This window comes from Salvelinus namaycush, chromosome 31, assembly GCF_016432855.1.
Source record: "Salvelinus namaycush isolate Seneca chromosome 31, SaNama_1.0, whole genome shotgun sequence".
Classification (NCBI taxonomy): domain Eukaryota; kingdom Metazoa; phylum Chordata; class Actinopteri; order Salmoniformes; family Salmonidae; genus Salvelinus; species Salvelinus namaycush.
In genome coordinates, this window is record NC_052337.1 from 46,627,136 (window position 1) to 46,636,302 (window position 9,167).

Below are 9,167 nucleotides of genomic sequence, written 5' to 3' on the forward strand. Positions count from 1 at the left end.
CAGGATCTCTGAGACATTAGCTAAATGCTTGACTTAGTGCTTAGTCTGGTCAAGGATTGGTCTGAGAAAGGGACTACAGTGTGAAGCACGGTAGGCTGGTGTCCAGCTATAATACTCTGACTGGACAGAAAACATGCTGGACACATGCTCAACCTTAGTTATAAGAGAACAACACTTGTATGTCGTCTAGGTATTGGATATTGGGGCCCATATTATTTATTATTTATCCAGGAAGTCCAATTGTCAGAATACAAGGGATGTCTTTTACAAGGGAGACTTGGAAATGTCATTGATTTTCGCTTGGATCTGAGACCAGGGGTTTGTCACGAAGCAGGGTCAATGATTCCACTCGCTAACTTATTCAAAAAAAATTTGACTTTAAATTTACATGGTGTAATTGACTCTACGACCAATATCTCTAATTACTGTTGTAATGCACTCCTGAAAGCAAATGTTGTCCTTCAGCTGTAACGATACCACTTGGCAATGTATCAACATAGATTGGATAGTGATGTCCCTTTATGTAAATAATTGCCAAAATTGTATTTGAGTCAACACTGATCGGTAGGCATACAGATTATTGCATATCAGTCATACAAATTCACCCTTGTGTAGTCTTAACATTCTGTATACTCCCCTTGTTCTAAGGGTAAAAAATGACCTGCCTTCACTAACCCCCTAACCATACCGGTTAAAATGGCGCCGGGAGAAATGGCAGCAGTTTTACTGGCGCCCAACCAATTGTGCTATTTGTTGTTCCGCATTATTTGTAACTTATTTTGTACATAATGTTTCTGCAACCATATCTTACGCAAAAAAGAGCTTCTGGATATCAGGACAGCGATCACTCGCCTCGGATTAGACAAAGATTTTATCTACAACAAAGACGACGCACAAGACATTCTCCAAACACCCCACAGGACCAACATCCCCGTTATTTGCAAGAGGAAGCGACGCAGGTACAGAGGACAAAGAGCCGGATGCCTGGTCAGGACTCGGCGAAGGCAACTGGGAAAGCTGCCGTTACCGTCAATACTACTCGCCAACGCGCAATCATTGGACGAGGTATGATCACGAATATCCTACCAATGGGACATCAAAAACTAATATCCTATGTTTCACGGAATTGTGGCTGAATGACGACATGGATATTCAGCTAGTGGGATATACGCTGCACCGGCAAGATAGAACAGTGTTGAGGATCAGTGTGGCAGACGTGTTGCTACCTACCATCACCACCTAGGGGCGGACCGTCAGGAAGTCCAGGAACCAGTTGCAGAGGGAGGTGTTTAGTCCCAGGATCCTTAGCTTAGTGATGAGCTTTGAGGGTACTATGGTGTTGAACGCTGAGCTGTAGTCAATGAATAGCATTCTCATGTAGGTGTTTCGTTTGTCCAGGTGGGAAAGGGCCGTGTGGAGTACAATACAGATTGCATCATCTGTGGATCTGTTTGGGCAGTATGCAAATTGGAGTGGGTCTAGGGTTTCTGGGATAATGGTGTTGATGTGAGCCATTACCAACCTTTCAAAGCACTTCATGGCTACAAACTTGTGTGCTACGGGTCTGTAGTCATTTAGGCAGGTTGCCTTCGTGCTGTGTTTCTGAGCTATTAATCCACTTCCTCTCTCACGCTCACCCTCACTCTCTCACCTTCTGTCTCTTGCTCACCCTCTATCTCTTTTCCTCTTTCTCTTTCTCTACCTCATTGAGCCTCCCTCATCTCTCTCCCTCCTCACCCCCTGTCTCTCTTTCTCTCTCTCTCTCGCTCACCCTCTTTTCCTCACTCACCCCCTCTTTTCTTCCATCTCTCTCTCACTCACCCTCTCTTTTCCTCACTCTCTCTTTTCCTCTCTCTATGAGCCCCCCCGGCTCTCTCCTTTCCCCCTCTCTTTCGCTCTCTCTGTGTCTCTCCCTCTATCATTCTGTGCCAATACCATCACCCGTATTCTATTCTAACGAGGGGATTAGAGCGATGCCTGTGAAACTCCAGCAGCACATCTGTCGTGCCATCCTGATTCCTCCACAAGCAATTGAATAGAGGGACAATGTCATCATTGCCATGTAGTTTTAACGCATCACACAATACACAGGAGATCAATTTATCATATACTGCGTGCCTGTTTCACTGTATATATTACATTCAAATAAAACATAGTGTAAAACATTATGCTTATAAGGGTGTTGTCAACGAGAAGGAAATGATGACCTAGTAAATGTGAAGGTCACAGGGTGCAATTTAAAAGTTTAAAGGTTTAAAGAGATGGCGACGACAGATGGTCGCCTCGCTTCGCGTTCTTAGGAAACTATTTAGTATTTTTGTTTTGTTTCTGTATTATTTCTTACATTGTTACCCCAGGAAATCTTAAGTCTTATTACATACAGCCGGGAAGAACTATTGGATGTAAGAGCAACGTCAACTTACCAACATTACGACCAGGAATATGACTTTCCCGAAGCAGATCCTCTCTTCGGACCACCACCCAGGACAATGGATCTAATCCCAGCAGCTGACCGAAAACAACGGCGACGCAGAAGGAGCAGATGGAGCGGTCTTCTGGTCAGGCTTCGTAAACAGGCACACATCACTTACTGCTCCCGAGTATACTACTCGCGAATGGTAGACGAAAGGTAGACGAAATTCGAGCAAGGTTTGCCTTCCAGAGAGACATTAGAGATTGTAACGTTCTCTGTTTCACGGAAACATGGCTCTCTCGGGATATGTTGTTGGAATCGGTCCAGCCACCGGGCTTCTCCATGCATCACGCCGACAGAGATAAACACGTCTCTGGGAAGAGGAAGGGCGGGCGTGTGTGCTTTATGATTAACAACTCATGGTGTGATCATAACAACACACAGGAACTCAAGTCCTTCTGCTCACCCGACCTAGAATTATTTACAATCAAATGCAGGCCATTCCTCCTACCAAGAGAATTCTCGTCAGTTATAGTCACAGCTGTGTACGCCCCCCCCCCCTCAAACGAACACCAAGATGGCCCTCAAGAAACTTCACTGGAATCTATGTAAACTGGAAACCATATACCCGGAGGTTGCATTTATTGCAGCTTGGGATTTTAACAAAGCAAATTTTAGATCAATGTCACCAAAATTTTAGCAGCATATTGATTGCATGACACGTAGGGCTAATACTCTCGACCACTGCTACTCTAACTTCCGCAATGCATACAAAGCCCTCCCCTGTCCTCCCTTCGGCAAATCCGACCACGACGCCATCTTGCTCGTCCTGGCCTATAGGCAGAACTCAAACAGGATGTACCAGTGACGAGAACCATTCAAGGCTGGTCTGACCAATCAGAAGCCACGCTCCAAGATTGTTTTGATCACGCGGACTGGAATATGTTCCGGTCAGCCTCTGAGAACGACATTGATTTATACGCTGACTTGGTGAGTGTGTTTAAAAATAAGTGCATTGGAGATGTCGTACCCACTGTGACTATTAAAACCTACCCTAACCAGAAACCGTGGAGGGACGGCGGCGTTCGCGAAAAACTGAAAGCGCGATCCACCTCATTTAACCATGGAAAGAAGTCTGGTAATATGGCTGAATATAAACAATGTAGTTATTCTCTCCGCAAGGCAATCAAACAAGTGAAATGCCGGTACAGGGACAAGGTGGAGTAGCAATTCAACGGCTCAGACACGAGACATACACTACCATTAAAAAGTTTGGGGTCACTTAGAAATGTCCTTGTTTCTGAAAGAAAAGCAAATGCCTCACAAGTCCTCAACTGGCAGCTACATTAAATAGTACCCGCAAAACACCAGTCTCAACGTCAACAGTGAAGAGGCAACTAAGGTATGCTGGCCTTCTAGACAGAGTTCCTATGCCCATTGTTGTGTTCTTTTGCCCATCTTAATCTTTTCTTTTTATTGACCAGTCTGAAGATATGGATTTTTCTTTGCAATTCTGACTAGAAGGCCAGCATCCCGGAGTTACCTCTTCACTGTTGACGCTGAGATTGGTGTTTTGCGGGTACTATTTAATGAAGCTGCCAGTTGAGGACTTTTCTTTCAGAAACAAGGACATTTCTAAGTGACCCCAAACTTTTGAACGGTAGTGTATGTGGCAGGGTCTACAGGAAATCATGGACTACAAAAACAAAAACAGTCACGTCATGGATACCGACGTCACGCTTCCATACAAATTAAACACCTTCTTTGCCCGCTTTGAGGATAATACAGTGCCACCGTCGCGGCTCGCTAACAATGACCGCGCCCCCTCTCCTCAGTGGCTGAAGTGAGTAAAACATTTAAACATGTTAACCCTCGCAAGGCTGCTGGCCCAGACGGCATCCCTAGCCGCATCCTCAGAGCATGCGCAGACCAGCTGGCTGGTGTGTTTACAGACATATTTAATCGCTCCCTATCCCAGTCTGTTGTCCCCATATGCTTCAAGATGGCTACCATTGTTCCTGTACCCAAGAAGGCAAAGATAACTGAACTAAATGACTACCACCCCGAGGCACTCACTTCTGTTATCATGAAGTGCTTAGAGAGTATAGTCAAGGATCATATCACCACCACCTTATCGGCCACCTTGACCCACTTCAGTTTGCATACCGCCCCAACAGGTCCACAGATGACGCAATCGCCATCGCACTGCACACTGCCCTATCCCATCTGGACAAAAGGAATACCTATGTAAGAATCCTCTTCATTGACTACATTTCAGCATTCAACACCATAGTACCCTCCAAGCTCATCATCAAGCTGGAGGCCCTGGGTCTCAGCCCCTCCCTGTGCAGCTGGGTCCTGGACTTTCTGTTGGGCCGCCCCCATCTCCCTTGCCCCACAAGGGTGTGTGCTTAGCCCTCTCCTGTACTCCCTGTTCACCAACGACTGCGTGGCCATGCACGCCTCCAACTCAATCATCAAGTTTGCAGACGACACAACAGTAGTGGGCTTGATCACCAACAACGACGAGACAGCCTACAGGGAGGAGGTGAGGGTACTCGGAGTGTGGTGCCAGGAAAATAACCTCTCACTCAACGTCAACATAACAAAGGAGATGATTGTGGACTTCAGGAAACAGCAGAGGGAGCACCCCCCTATCCACATTGAAGGGACAGCAGTGGAGAAGGTGGAAAGTTAAGTTCCTGGGTGTACACATCACAGACAAACTGAAATGGTCCACCCACACAGACAGTGTGGTGAAGAATGCGCAACAGCGCCTCTTCAACCTCAGGAGGCTGAAGAAATTTGTCTTGTCTCCCAAAACCCTGATAAACTTTTACAGATGCACAAACAAGAGCATCCTGTCGGGCTGTATCACTGCCTGGTACGGCAACTGCACCGCCCTCAACCGCAAGGCTCTCCAGAGGGTGGTGTGGTCTGCACAACGCATCACCGGGGGCAAACTACCTGCCCTCCATGACACCTACAGCACCCGATATCACAGGAAGGCCAAAAAGATCATCAATGACAACAGCCCCCCGAGCCACTGCCTGTTCACACCGCTATCATCCAGAAGGCGAGGTTAGTACAGGTGCATCAAAACTGGGACCGAGAGATTGAGAAACAGCTTCTATCTCAAGGCCATCAATCAGACTGCTAAATAGCAATCACTAGTTCAGAGTGGCTGCTGCCTGCATTGAGATCACTGGACACTTTAATAAATGCATCACTAGTCACTTTAAACAATTCCACTTTAAATAATGCCACTTTAATAATGTCTACATATTACTCATATCACATGTATATACTGTATTTTATACCATCTACTGCAACTTGCCTATGCCGCTCGGCCATCGCTCATCCATATACTTATATGTAGATATTCTCATTCACCCCTTTAGATTTGTGTGTATTAGGTAGTTGTTGGGAATTGTTAGATTACTTGTTAGATATTACTGCACTGTTGGAACTAGAAGCACAAGCATTTAGCTACACTCGCATTAACATCTGCTAACCATGTGTACAGTCGTGGCCAAAAGTTGTGAGAATGACACAAATATTAATTTTCAAAATCTGCTGCCTCAGTTTGTATGATGGCAATTTGCATATACTCCAGAATGTTATGAAGAGTGATCAGATGAATTGCAATTAATTGCAAAGTCCCTCTTTGCCATGTAAATTAACTGAATCCCCCCCAAAAAATGCCACTGCATTTCAGCCCTGTCACAAAAGGACCAGCTGACATCATGTCAGTGATTCTTTCATTAACACAGGTGTGAGTGTTGACAAGGACAAGGCTGGAGATCACTCTGTCATGCTAATTGAGTTCGAATAATCGACTGGAAGCTTCAAAAGGAGGGTGGTGCTTAGAATCATTGTTCTTCCTCTGTCAACCATGGTTACCTGCAAGGAAACAGGTGCCATTATCATTGCTTTGCACTAAAAGGGCTTCACAGGCAAGGATATTGCTGCCAGTAAGATTGCACCTAAATCAACCATTTATCGGATCATCAAGAACTTCAAGGAGAGCGGTTCAATTGTTGTGAAGAAGGCTTCAGGGCGCCCAAGAAAGTCCAGTAAGCGCCAGGACCGTCTCCTAAAGTTGATTCAGCTGCGGGATTGGGGCACCACCATTACAGAGCTTGCTCAGGAATGGCAGCAGGCAGGTGTGAGTGCATCTGCACGCACAGTGAGGCGAAGACTTTTGGAGGATGGTCTGGTGTCAAGAAGGGCAGCAAAGAAGCCACTTCTCTCCAGGAAAAACATCAGGGACAGACTGATATTCTACAAAAGGTACAGGGATTGGACTGCTGAGGACTGGAGTAAAGTCACTTTCTCTGATGAATCCCCTTTACAATTGTTTGGGGCATCCGGAAAAAAGCTTGTCCGGAGAAGACAAGGTGAGCGCTACCACCAGTCCTGTGTCATGCCAACAGTCAAACAGCCTAAGACCAGTCATGTGTGGGGTTGCTTCTCAGCCAAGGGAGTGGGCTCACTCACAATTTTGCCTAAGAACACAGCCATGAATAAAGAATAGTACCAACACATCCTCTGAGAGCAACTTCTCCCAACCATCCAAGAACAGTTTGGTGACGAACAATGCCTTTTCCAGCATGATGGAGCACCTTGCCATAAGGCAAAGGTGATAACTAAGTGGCTCGGGGAACAAAACATCAATATTTTTGGTCCATGTCCAGGAAACTCCCCAGACCTAAATCTCATTGAGAACTTGTGGTCAGTCCTCAAGAGGCGGGTGGACAAACAAAAACCCACAAATTCTGACAAACTCCAAGCATTGATTATGCAAGAATGGGCTGCCATCAGTTAGGATGTGGCCCAGAAGTTAATTGACAGCATGCCAGGGCGGATTGCAGAGGTCTTGAAAAAGAAGGGTCAACACTGCAAATATTGACTCTTTGCATCAACTTCATGTAATTGTCAATAAAAGCCTTTCACACTTATGAATTACTTGTAATTATACTTCAGTATTCCATAGTAACATCTGACAAAAATATCTAAAGACACTGAAGCAGCAAACTTTGTGGAAATTAATATTTGTGTCATTCTCAAAACTTTTGGCCATGACTGTATGTGAACAATTTGATTTGATTTGATTTGAAAAAGACTCAAGTACATTGTTTAATTTCATTTAAAAAAAGGTTAACCAAACAAACAGTCCAGAAGTCAGTTTAGTACAGCAGTAAGGATATCTAATTCATTTTACTCTAGGGTTGTGTTATACAATCACTTCTTTCCAGAAGAACATTTTGACCATATTGGAGCTTATATAATTTTGTAACATGCAACCTCCTAGGCAACTTAATTGTGAACGACTGAATACTAGTTTTATTTGGGATGCCGTTGAGGACACAAGAAATAGCATGACGCTTGTTAACAGAATGTACTGCACTATGGCCTTCCACTCTTGTTCATGTCCATTCTTTAGTTCTTAATGCCACCTCTGCGTACCCACAATAATGGCAGAAGAATTGGAATGTGAAAAGCACAATGAATTCCATTGTGTCTCAAATGGCACCCTATTCCATGTATAGTGCACTGCCATTTGGGACAGCTAATGATCTCTCATCAGACCATATTGTCACGTCATAAAAAAGACAATTCAATTTCTTTCACACCCAGGAAAGCTAAGTTAGCTGCCTCCCCTGGCTCCCCTGCCACAGCACAATCAACGGCCAACACAACAGCGGAGCTATAGAAAAAGGCAAATGTTATACAATTATCTTTATCCCTATATAATTACCTACCAATTGTAAATATCATAATTTGATAATGAGAATATGACCATATACAGCCCCGCTTTCAGTATATTTGGTACACTGTTCTGTTCTGTGCACAGTTATGTGTATGATCTGTATGCAGTTATGTATTTTCTGTTATCTAAAATTTGTATTCATGTTTGCATATAAAGGATGTTTTCTTTTCTGTTTGCATATCATCTCTTTCCAGCCACTCCAATGGCAATCGAAGAAGCATGGGGTTAATCTGAATCTATCAAAGGTCATCAAAGGTCATTGGTGATTGCATAGTCATAACGTGCAGGGGGGATTGGTGTCTCTTGGATTGGTGTAAGCATTAGTCTCCAGCATTGGTTTTGACATCAGTTCACTTCCTTTAAATAGATAAAGGGAAGTGAACAAGTGCACACTTAAGGCCGAAGGGTTGAGGAATGGGAAGTATACAAGTGCACACTTAGGGCAGAAGACTTGAGGAATGGGGTGCCTTTCAAATCGGCCTTTCAAATACTTTGAGTGTTTGAATGAGCATGTAGGTAGTGCTAGATGAGCGGGGTTTGCACTTTTGGGACTATTCAATTGGGTTCCATTGTGCCAGGCTTTCTCAATCAAGCACAGCTGAGTATTACATTTTGTTTAAATACTACTTGAGTCCCAGGTCTGCTAGATAAACAAGCTGATCATCTGTCTCCTCTTCCCCCTCCAGCCATCAGCCCTCAGCTCAGGCAGGGTATAAATGTAACTCTCTGGTAGATATGCCACATGGGAGGGGCCAACCTTTCTTAAGTAATGGGATTACTAGCAATGGGCGGGTGGAAGCAACACACAGTATGTGACGTCTGCACCAACCAGACAGAAGAACAAGAATGTTTTGGGATCTTGAAATCCCAAAATGTTACCGTGACCTCTGCATGGGGCTGTACACCAATACTGCCATTGATTGAACATGTCTCATAATCAATATGAATCCACAAAGTTGTGTGTTATAAAAATAGAATGCG